Below are 10,813 nucleotides of genomic sequence, written 5' to 3'. Positions count from 1 at the left end.
CGGGCCTTCACTCTGGCCACCGCCTTCCACCTTAGCTCTGGCCGGAGTTGCCTTCCGCCTTCGCTCTGGCCCTGCCGCCCTCCTGTAGCTCCCTCCACCCCCCGTAGTAGGCGTCCTGCCCTGTCCTGGCTGCTCTGCACCTGGGAGTGCACTGCTCAGAGGCCCGGAGCGGCCTGGCCGACACCATCTTTGTCATCTCAATTTGCATATTCCCTCCTTATTGGCTGTGAGCACTGCCATCTTTGTTGTGGAGTGATGGTCAATTTGCATATTCCACCTTTAGTAGGTAGGATGTCATGTGAACATGTAATTTATTATTTTAAATAACTAACATTTTGTTTTAATTTTTGAGTTTGAATTATAATACATACATATCAATAAATATAACCCAGTAAAACAAATAACTTTAGGTCCTCAATAATTTTAAAAGTGTAAGAGATTCTGAGACCAATAAGTTTGAAAGCAAGTGCTCTCATAAAGAATACCACTCTCTCAAGTAAAAACTAAAAATAATTCTATAATGCCATGAAATACTTCAATTCATACTCAAATTCCCCCATTTATAATCATTTTTTAATAATTTGTTTGCAAATTAAGAATCCATGGTCTGCATATCACAATATAAGTCCTTTTAAGTCCATAAATCCCCCCATAGTTTTTCTTTGAATTTATTTTTTGAAAAGAGTAGATTGTGTTGTTTTTTCCAGTTTTGATTTTGCTGATTGCATCCCCATGCTGTCATTTGACATGTTCCTCTGTTCCATATAGTTTCCATATATTATTACTTGGATGATGGGTGTAGAGACATAAGCAGATTTGAGTTTAATTTGTTGGCAAAACACCTCATAGGTATTGGAATGTAAACTTTAAAAAAATCTTTTTATGATATTACTTGTCATTGGTGATCATTACTTAGGTCAGTTAATTTGCTAGAGTTTACAAAATGATCATATAATGACTGTTATTCCTTCTTCAGTTAGTAAATGGGATATATCACAGAAATACACTATTTCCACTTTATTTGGTCTATTTTGGAATATTTCCTTTTGAAATCCAGAATAACTGCAGATATTTTGCTAATTCTATTTGTTGTCTCTGTGGGCCCTCTCCTACCCAGAGGTAAAACACTTATGATAGTAATTAGGAGCTCATCTCCACACCAGAACCAGTTAGACCAGTAATGAAGACATTAACTGTTCTCTTCAGTCTGATAATAGAAAAGTTGATTGACTCCTGCCTCTGGGGTGGGAGGTGGGGGAAGATCATGGGAAGAAAGATCTTCTCACTAAATATATGTGAAGTGTTTTACTGAACACACTCTCAAAAAATCTATAAACTGAAAATCATGGTTTATTTGTACTTGTGATTTCATTTTATTGAAAACTCCCTTTGTCCCTTGGGCACAGGATTGAAAACCTGAAATAGACTCTATTGGTGTGTACTGTAATGATTTTTTGAAAAAATTACCCTTTACAATACCAGCAATTTTTTCCTACCAGCTCTGGAGAAGGCCATTAACTTTTAAGAGATTTGTTTAGTCCAATAGCAGCAGAATTAAATTAACTACATTCAGAGCAGTGAATGCTGTTGGGGCTTCCTGCAGGGTAAGGGCTCCTCTGGTCCACACTGTCAAGCTTTGTGGGGCTGCATTTGCTGCATACCAATATACTTTCTTCACACAAGTGCTGTATATTTTGCTTTCACCCTGCATAAACTAAAGGCAGCATGTATATCTGTTATCTAAATCCTTAAGTGTTTCATTTCTTACAGATAAACAACGGAGTATGAAACGTGATTTTTTTGCTTTCTCTCATTTCTGCTAAAAACTTCAAAGAGGCTGAGCTGATGTGTGAATTGTAATGATTCGGTGGTAATGATTCAGTGGGTGCAGCAGGTCAGTATTTTCAATCAGACTTCATCAAAAGCTGGTTGAGAGTGTGTGTTGCCTTGATTCAGAAAAGAGTATGAGAATGCAGACTTCAGAGTAGCCTGAATGTACTTGTCCTAATTCACATTTGTGAATTTTTGCCAATTCATCTTCTTTTCCAATTCAGAAAGAGTAAATAAATCAATCCAAAAGGGTAGTATTAAACATTAATCCAAGAATGTTAATCTTCAGCTTTTCAATCTAAACATTGGTTAGAAATGAAAAGACTTTGCAGTATAAGGATGTCCTATAGGGCCAGAGACAAAGGTACAGTGACAGCCAAATCACTGAAACTGGAAATATGGACACGTGTTTCATTTAAAAAATGTCTGATGCTAAGAATGATCACCCATGCTCTTTCTTCCATTCAAATGCCACCTGGATTTTTTGTTCTTTAATAAAGTATTTTAAATATATAATCTCACTATTTTATATGATACTAGAGGCCCAGTGCACAAAATTTGTACACTTGGCGGTGGGGGGGGGGGGGGGGATTTGGCCTCAGCCCTGCTGTGCCCTCTCACAGTCTGGGAGCCCTCTGGGAACTGGGCCTAAGCTGTCAGTCAAACATCCTTAGTGCTGCCGCAGAGGAGGGAGAGGCTCCTGCCACCGCCTCTTTTCTCGCCAGCCATGAGCCCAGTTTCTGGCTGAGTGGCGTTCCCCCTGTGGGAGCACACAGACCAGCAGGGGCAGCTCCTGAGTTGAGCATCTGCCCCCTGGTGGTCAGTGCGCATCATAGCGACCCGTCATATTGCTGTTCCGTCAATTTTGCATATTAGCCTTTTATTATATAGGATACGTTAAAGGAAACTATTTAGTTTAGTTTCATTCCAAATTCATTCAGAAAGCATTTGTTAATTACTCAAGGGATATGTCTAATTTCTTGCCCAAATAAGCTTGATTTCTGAGTAGACAACACATGGAAGAGAGTAATGGGCAGTTTTCAAACCTTGTGATTAATGTGAGAGTGATCCTGAAAATAAGGGCCTCAAATGATGAGACAAAGTGAAGCTAAGAAGCACTTCTTGGAGGAGAATTTTATCTGGGCCTCAAAGCTAAGTGAGCTTTGACTAAACAGTGTGAAGGTTATTTATGATGGGAAGGGCACCAATGGCATAAAGAGACTCCTGTTAGGTGGATGTATTTGATTGAAGCAAAGAGTTCATAATAGGGATCAGCAGAAAGAAAGCTGAAAATCAGATGAAGACGCAGGCTTCAATGGCTAAGGAATTCATTTAATGGGGAGGCTTTAAAGATCTTGGAGCAGATAAAAAATATGATGAAAGAAACCAAACAATATTTGATTTAAAAAAATACTGGTATCCAGATAGGGGAGTGGAGAAGAAAGATTTAAATACAACTTTGTTTTTGGATCTGGGTGATATAGTCTGGATCTTTGGGTCTCCCTCAAAATTCATATTGAAATCATAAACCATAACACCAATGATATTAGGACGCTGAGACCTTTGTAAAGTAATTAGGTCATGAGAGCTTTGCCTCTCCTAACCCCAAACCCATCCCATGAAAAGGGAGATCTAGTTTGTCTGGTTCACCCCTCTATGCCTTGAGTGGTGTTGGACATGCCCATACTGTCAGTTCTCATTTAACATTTATTAAATGAGCATATGAACAAAATCCCTCTTGTTGTATAAATCAATATAAATTTGGCTATGTAGAAATCCCATTCTGCCTTAGGCTCAAAGATGGGAAAATATGAGGGGAATTGTACATATTTCTGCAAGGGTTGCTATGGATCCAGGAGTTTCCTCTGCACAATGGAAAACTTATTGCCATGAAGGAAAACAAATAAAGGTTAAATTGTAAGAAATACTTGGAGATACTTGTGGACAGTTAGGCACTCATTCCATGGGCTTTCTGTGAGTCTATAAACAATCAGAAGCCCACACCACATTTTTACATGGTGCGCTATTGCTTTCTATAGAATGGGAGGAATGCCAGCTGGTGGTTTATTACAGCAGGACGGGTGGCTTGTGATACAGTAGGATTAATACTTCTTGCTATGACAGGATCTCTCACCCTCCATTCCCAAAGGGCAGAGACCGAGGACCACATAACCACCAAGCCCATACTCTGACTTGTGGAGAATATGCAGGCCCCAGGGTGAGTAATGAGTTAGGTCTGGCAGATTACACGTTACCTCGAGATGAGTTGAAGAGAAACAGAACAGAGATGGATGAGTGCCCGTGGGAAAAGAAGAGTATCAGCTCTCACAGCAACCACCGTGCCCTACGTGACTGGCTTAAACAGAAATCTGGCAGCAAGAAAGGGAACTGAATAAAGCCAACCCAGCAGGCAACCCTGTCCCATCTCATTCTTTAACTTTCTGATGACGGAATAAATTGCTGCTAACAGATGTACCGTCTGATAGCATTAATTATCTCATTCTTCCATCATCAAGAGAGAGTCAATTCATATCATCAATAGCGTGAGACCACATTAGAAAAAGCAGTATGTTGTAGTAATTAGTTATTCAAACTCTGAATCCCCTGAAAACCTGGACTCAACTTATGGCTTTATCACTTATAGCCATAACATCTTTTACAAGGTGGGATACTTTACTACCATTATATAAGATTGCCTAAGGAAAACAAAGCAATTCATGTGAAAAAGTTTAATTAGGCACCTGGAACACAGAACTCTCAATAAATAATAATGAAATATAAACATGACATAAAATTACTATTTTACTATCTAATCTTTCTTTCCTCCCAACAGAGAAAGCAAGTGGCCTAAATAAACATAAAATCCACAAAAGAGTCTATGGAATGTTTTGAATTTGAAAGCAATTGAGGAGCTAGAAAATGTAATTATTCTATATTTAAAATATGTGTAGTTCAAGAAATCCCCTCAAAGTCAAGGATGAGCTGCAGAATTTAAGTATTAAGATCAATAACCAAACAGTTACAAATAATGAATGAATAAAAACAATTTTAGACTTTAAAAAGAAACTTTTATTCCAATGCAACACACTATTATTTTTCATTCACCAGTTTGGTAAGGAATAAAAAGCTGAATGATTCCGTTTAATAACAATAGTGTGTAAGGAAATAGATATCCTTGACACTGTTGTTGGAAGCATAAACAAATACAAACTCTCTGGAGAACAATTTCTCAATATGTAGCAAATACTTTAAAAATGCTTCCTCTTTGAGCCAATAAACCATTTCTAGGAGTTATCCTAAGGAAATAACAGAAGAGTTCCACAATATATTCATAAGTATCTCATTTTAGGATTGTTTCTAACAGTTCTTGACCCCTGCCCGTGCACTCTTCTGCTGAAAACTTGATTATCCATAATTTAAGATTTCACTAAATAGTTATGTTAAATATTTTGTAGCCACTAAAAATGATAATGTAGCAATACACTGACTGGTATTAAAATGACCATGATGTTATTCATTTAGATATTAAGGTATAAAACAATTTATAGTATAATCTAATTTTTGTTAAAAATGATTATTTTCATGTATGTTTCCAGAAAAATGCTTGGAAGATATATTACAAAATACTAACTTTGGTTATCATTTGGTTATGGGATTACAGTTTACCTTTATTTTAGTATTTATGCAGATAGATAGATAGATAGATAGATAGATAGATAGATAGATAGATAGATTTAAAATATTTTTATAATGTCCAGTCATCATTTTATGTAAATAATAAATCTATTAAATATTTTGTTTAAGATCATGAAAAAATATTTTATAAAGAAGTAGCATCACCCTGGCCAGTGTTTCCCAGTGGTTAGAGTGTCAGCTGTGCACCAAAGGATCACAGTTTGATTCCTGATCAAGGGCATGTACCTGGGTTGATCCCCAGCCCCCGTCAGGATCTGTGTGGGAGGCAACCAATTGATGTCTCTCTCTCACAGGGATGTTTCTCTCTTTCTCTCTCTCTCCCTCCCTCCTTCCCTTTCTTTCACTCTCTCTGAAAGAAAAAATAATCCTATATAATAAAAGGCTAATATGCAAATCGACCGAACGACAGAACAACTGGTTGCTATGATGTGCACTGGCCACCAGGGGGCAGAAGCTCAATGCAGGAGCTGCCCCCTGGTGGTCAGTGTGCTCACACAGGGGGAGCACTGCTCAGCCAGAAGCCAGCCTCACAGCTGGCGAGCGCAGTGGCGGTGGCAGGAGCCTCTCCCATCTCCACGGCAGCACTAAGGATATCCAACTGTGGGCCTAAGCAGTCAGTCAGACATCCCCCGAGGGCTCCTGGACTGTGAGAGGGCACAGGCCCAGCTGAGGGAACCCTCACCCCCCAAGTGCACGAATTTTGTGCACTGGGCCTCTAGTAATATAATAATGGAGATACTTGTGGACAGTTAGGCACTCATTCCATGGGCTTTCTGTGAGTCTATAAACAATATGGTATTGCAGCACTGACTGCCAATAGTTCTTCTTTTCATGTTTTCAGTGTGTTTGTTAATAAAAGTCACCTAGTCTTCTGATACCATTTCTCTTGGGTGAGTATTAACAAAAAGAAAAGAGAAGAAGTAGCATTTTGATCTTAATATTTGTAACACACAGGCCTTTCAAATTATATTGAAGCCCTTAGCAAGTATAACATTAAGTATAAGTTAACCTTTTCATATATTTAAACATATATCAGTTCTTTATTATATTTATCATTGAATTTTAAAAAGGAGTAAAGAGAAGATGAAAGCCAGCATAGTGACTTGAAAATTAACATTTTTAAAATGTTAATAGATTTTGGTTATATATTTAGAGTACTCCTAGCATTTGTTTGCTTAACCTAGCATACAGCCACTTTCCTTCCTTGTTAGGAATATTAATAGTATAGTCTTAATTTTTTTTCTTATCCATTATTATTTGAACAAAATATTGGCTGGTCCAAAACAACACATTAGAGAATATGGTATTGCAGCACTGACTGCCAATAGTTCTTTTCATGTTTTCAGTGTGTTTGTTGATAAAAGCCACCTAGTCTTCTGATACCATTTCTTTCCATTGTAAATGATGAAAAGAGACACCAATGAATTGGAAGCTTATAAATAGAAATCATGATGGTAGTGAGAATATCTTTAAAACCCACCATTTTAACTATAAGATTGAATTCAAAACAAGAGGAGGATTTGCAAATGAACATTTTTAAAACTCAATATTGAAAAAAATCTATTTTTAAAACACCCAGAAGCTTAAAAAGTACTGTATTGTTTCCCACTATAACTCACGTCATCACTGACACCTACAGAATAAGAGAGACCTGCCACTTGCCTGCCTTGGGTGTTAGTGCAGTTGTAGCAGCCACTGACAGAGAGCTCAGATTTTGGCAATAAAAATCATTTTTGTACTTGAGTTCCTTTTTTGCCTTCCTTCCAAGTCAACGTGTATTTAGTTAATGATTTTGAAGCCATTGGACCAAATAGAATAAACTTTGAGCCAGATGTACAGCATATTTCATGGTATGTTTAGAATCAGGTCTATACTGCCAAAGTGAGGGAGAAAGTTGGATAAATCAGTGTAGCACAGACAGCTCCTGTGGAAATTTCTGAACATAAAAATCTGCCTCATCTGTCTGAAATTACCTGAATTATCAGAAACTGTTCATTTGAACAAAAAAAATGGTTTCCTTTCTAACAAAGTCTTTATGTTTCAGGAAACCAACTGAAATTGTTTTCACTAACCACCATCCAGTCGGAATGTGCTGACCATCATAACATATGGTGACATATAGCAGAAGAGTCTTCACCACCCCAGATCATGTGAGTTTTCTATCTGTTGGAGGAAATACCAAACAAGGTTTAAGTACATTACAAGGTAATGCTTCAGACCAAAGCATAGCAGAAAATAATACAATACCTATTCAGCACATGTATATTAATGCTTCTATATTAATTACATATAGCATATTAGTATATTATGTTAAAAACAAGCTAACATTTACTGCACACTTATGCCATGTCAGGCCTTATGTTACTGGTAAGTGCTTTATTCCATTTACTCCTACACAGCCTGGGGAGAGAAACAATATTGTTGAGAAAGCTTAGGAAAGTTAGGAGACTCATACAAAGTCATATAGTCTAGTACAGCTGTTCTCAACCTGTGAGTCGCAAACGATGAAAATACCTCCTGCATATCAGATATTTACATTACGATTCATAACAGTAGCAAAATTACAGTTATGAAGTAGCAACAAAAATAATTTTATGGTTGGGGGTCACCACAACATGAGAAACTGTATTAAAGTGTCACGGCATTAGGAAGGTTGAGAACCACTGGTCTAGTACATAATTAAGTCAGAATTTGACCCCATGCAGTCTGACTTCAGAGCCTTGTTTTTGACCATTACACTAGATTGCCTACTGTAGTAGCAGGCACTGAGTGAACCATAAAGAAGTAAAAATACAGCCCCACTCCCATTTAATTTTCTTTTTTGTAATTAAAAAAACTGCCTAGAAATAATAGGCTCAGCAGCCCTTATAGGGGGACCCTAATTTTCTATATTCCTGAGGTCAGGTTGCTAATGTTAGAGGTGTCACACACTTGCCATTGTTTCAATAACTTTTGCTGACTGCCACTTCAGGCCTCATTATGAAAGGATAGAACAGGACTTGCAATTCCAGGAAGATGGAGTAGGTTAACTTTTTCCTATTCCCCTCATTAAGTACAACTAAAAGCCCTGGACATTATATGTACAAGAACATAAAAAGACTCTGAACAATGGAGAGAAGAAAGAAGATGACTAGAGACTTCAGGACAAAGGAACAACACAGTAGTTAATTTCCTGGATTTTCTCTTCACCACATATATCCTAGACTTGGAGCTGAAAAGGCCAGAAACAGAAATGCTGGTGAACACAGACAAAAAAAAAAAAAAAAGTAAAATAAATAAATAAAGCTCTAATAAAAGCTCTCTCTCCAGCCAAAGGACTAGGGAAAGGGCAAACTGGTGAGAGAGAAAACTTTTAGACAATAACCATTCTATGTTAGACAAACACCAAAGAAAAGTTGTGGCTTCACCCCCACCGATGACATCGTAGGCTATATGGGAAATCTAGACTTTCACCCTTTACAGAAATGAGATCTCTTTCTTCCTACTTGTTAGGGTGTTTATCAGATAGGCCTGGTGGGCAATCGGACTTTCACTAGCACCCAGAGGTAACAATTCTACCTGCATAGCCATGTCAGTGGAAACCACATGAAGATCCAGAACTTCCACTCTACCCAGTAGTAATAAGCAGTATCTTCCTCCCAACGGTGGACAGAAACCACATGCAGAACCTGGACTTCTAACTCCATCTGGCAATAATGAAAAGGTGAAATCTCCTTTCCTCTATCAAAGTGGTATCAAAAATAAAGCTAGCTAAAACAGAGAAACAGACAGTATAATAATATCCGGAGCCTCGGAGCACAGTATGAAAACAACCAGAGGATAGAATCACTTAATTTGAATTCTCAACAACACAATTCACCAATTCTGGACAACGAAGAAAAAGTAGACAAAAAGACTTCAGACCCTCATGGGCCTGTGGGACAATAACAAAGGATCTAACATTTGTATCATCAGGATACTCAAAGGCGAGAGTAAAAAGTGAGACTGAGTATTTGAAGAAATAGAAGTAAAATTGTTTTAAATGTGAAGAGTGACATTACAAGATGGTGGAGCAGAAGTTTCCAGCACTCATACTGCCCCCTGTTCAAAGAAACACTGATTTGGGTGACTCCCCAGAGATGAGAGTGCCTATGCACAAGCATGAGTGTCCAGCAGAGAGGCTCTTACACTACCTTACCCACATCACTCTTCTCCTGAGGATGTACAGTTCAGTGCCAATACAGATCCCCTCAGCTGGTGACTTCCCCACGAGGGAAAGTGAGAACATAATGAGCACCTCACCTGGTTATGTAGAACACAACACAAAAGGCCCACATTTTTCTCACCTGACCCAGAACACTCAGAGAATTGACATGGCTGAACAGTCTAGAAGCAGCTAGGAGCAGGAAAAGGCGATAGGGGCTCAGAGCAACCAGGGCATGGAACTCAACAAATAGCCATAGATTTTACTAACTTATTTGTGAGGGAGTTCATCAACACTAGACCTGCCTTATAAGAAGCTAAAATGAATTATTCAAATTGAAAATAAAAGTTGCTAATTAGAAACATGAAAGTATAAAACTCACTATAAGGATAAGTATACAGTCAAATTTAAAATATTCCTAAACTGTATAGTGGTGCATAAATCACTTTTAACTCTAGTTAAAACTTAAAAGACAAATGTATTAAAAATAACTATAGACACAATATTAATTAATGCATACAGAATATAAAAATATATAAATTATAACATGAATAACATAAAATGCCAGAGGGAAGAAGTAAATGTGTAGAGTTTTCATATGCAAGTGAAAACATCAGCTTACAGTAGACTATTATAATTATAAGATGTCTTGTATAAACCTTAGGATAAGAATAAAGAAAAAAATTATAATAAATACGCAAAAGAGAAAGAGAAAGGAACCAAAGAATATCACTGCAAAAAATCATCAAGTTACAAAAGACAGCAAGGGAAGAAGAAAGGAACTACAAAACAGTCAGAAAACAATGAACTAATAGAAATAATAAATCCTTACTTGTCAATAACTATTTTAAATGTACTAGTAAATAGATTAAAATCTCCAATAAAAATAGAGTGACTGAACGGTTTTTTAAAAATCAAGCTCCAACTAGATGCTGCCTACAAGTGACTCACTTTAACTATGAGGACACATACTGAGAGTGAAAAAATGGGAAAGGTTTTCCATTAGTATGATAACCAAAAGAGAGGTGGAATAACTATATTTATATTAGATGAAAATAGAGTTTAAGTCAAAAATTACAAGAGGCAAAGAAAGTCATACAATGA

This window comes from Myotis yumanensis, unplaced genomic scaffold (genome assembly GCF_028538775.1).
Source record: "Myotis yumanensis isolate MYYU_CA2020_CCGP unplaced genomic scaffold, mMyoYum1.0.hap1 SCAF_2, whole genome shotgun sequence".
In the NCBI taxonomy this organism is placed as follows: domain Eukaryota; kingdom Metazoa; phylum Chordata; class Mammalia; order Chiroptera; family Vespertilionidae; genus Myotis; species Myotis yumanensis.
This window is presented reverse-complemented; position numbering follows the sequence as displayed.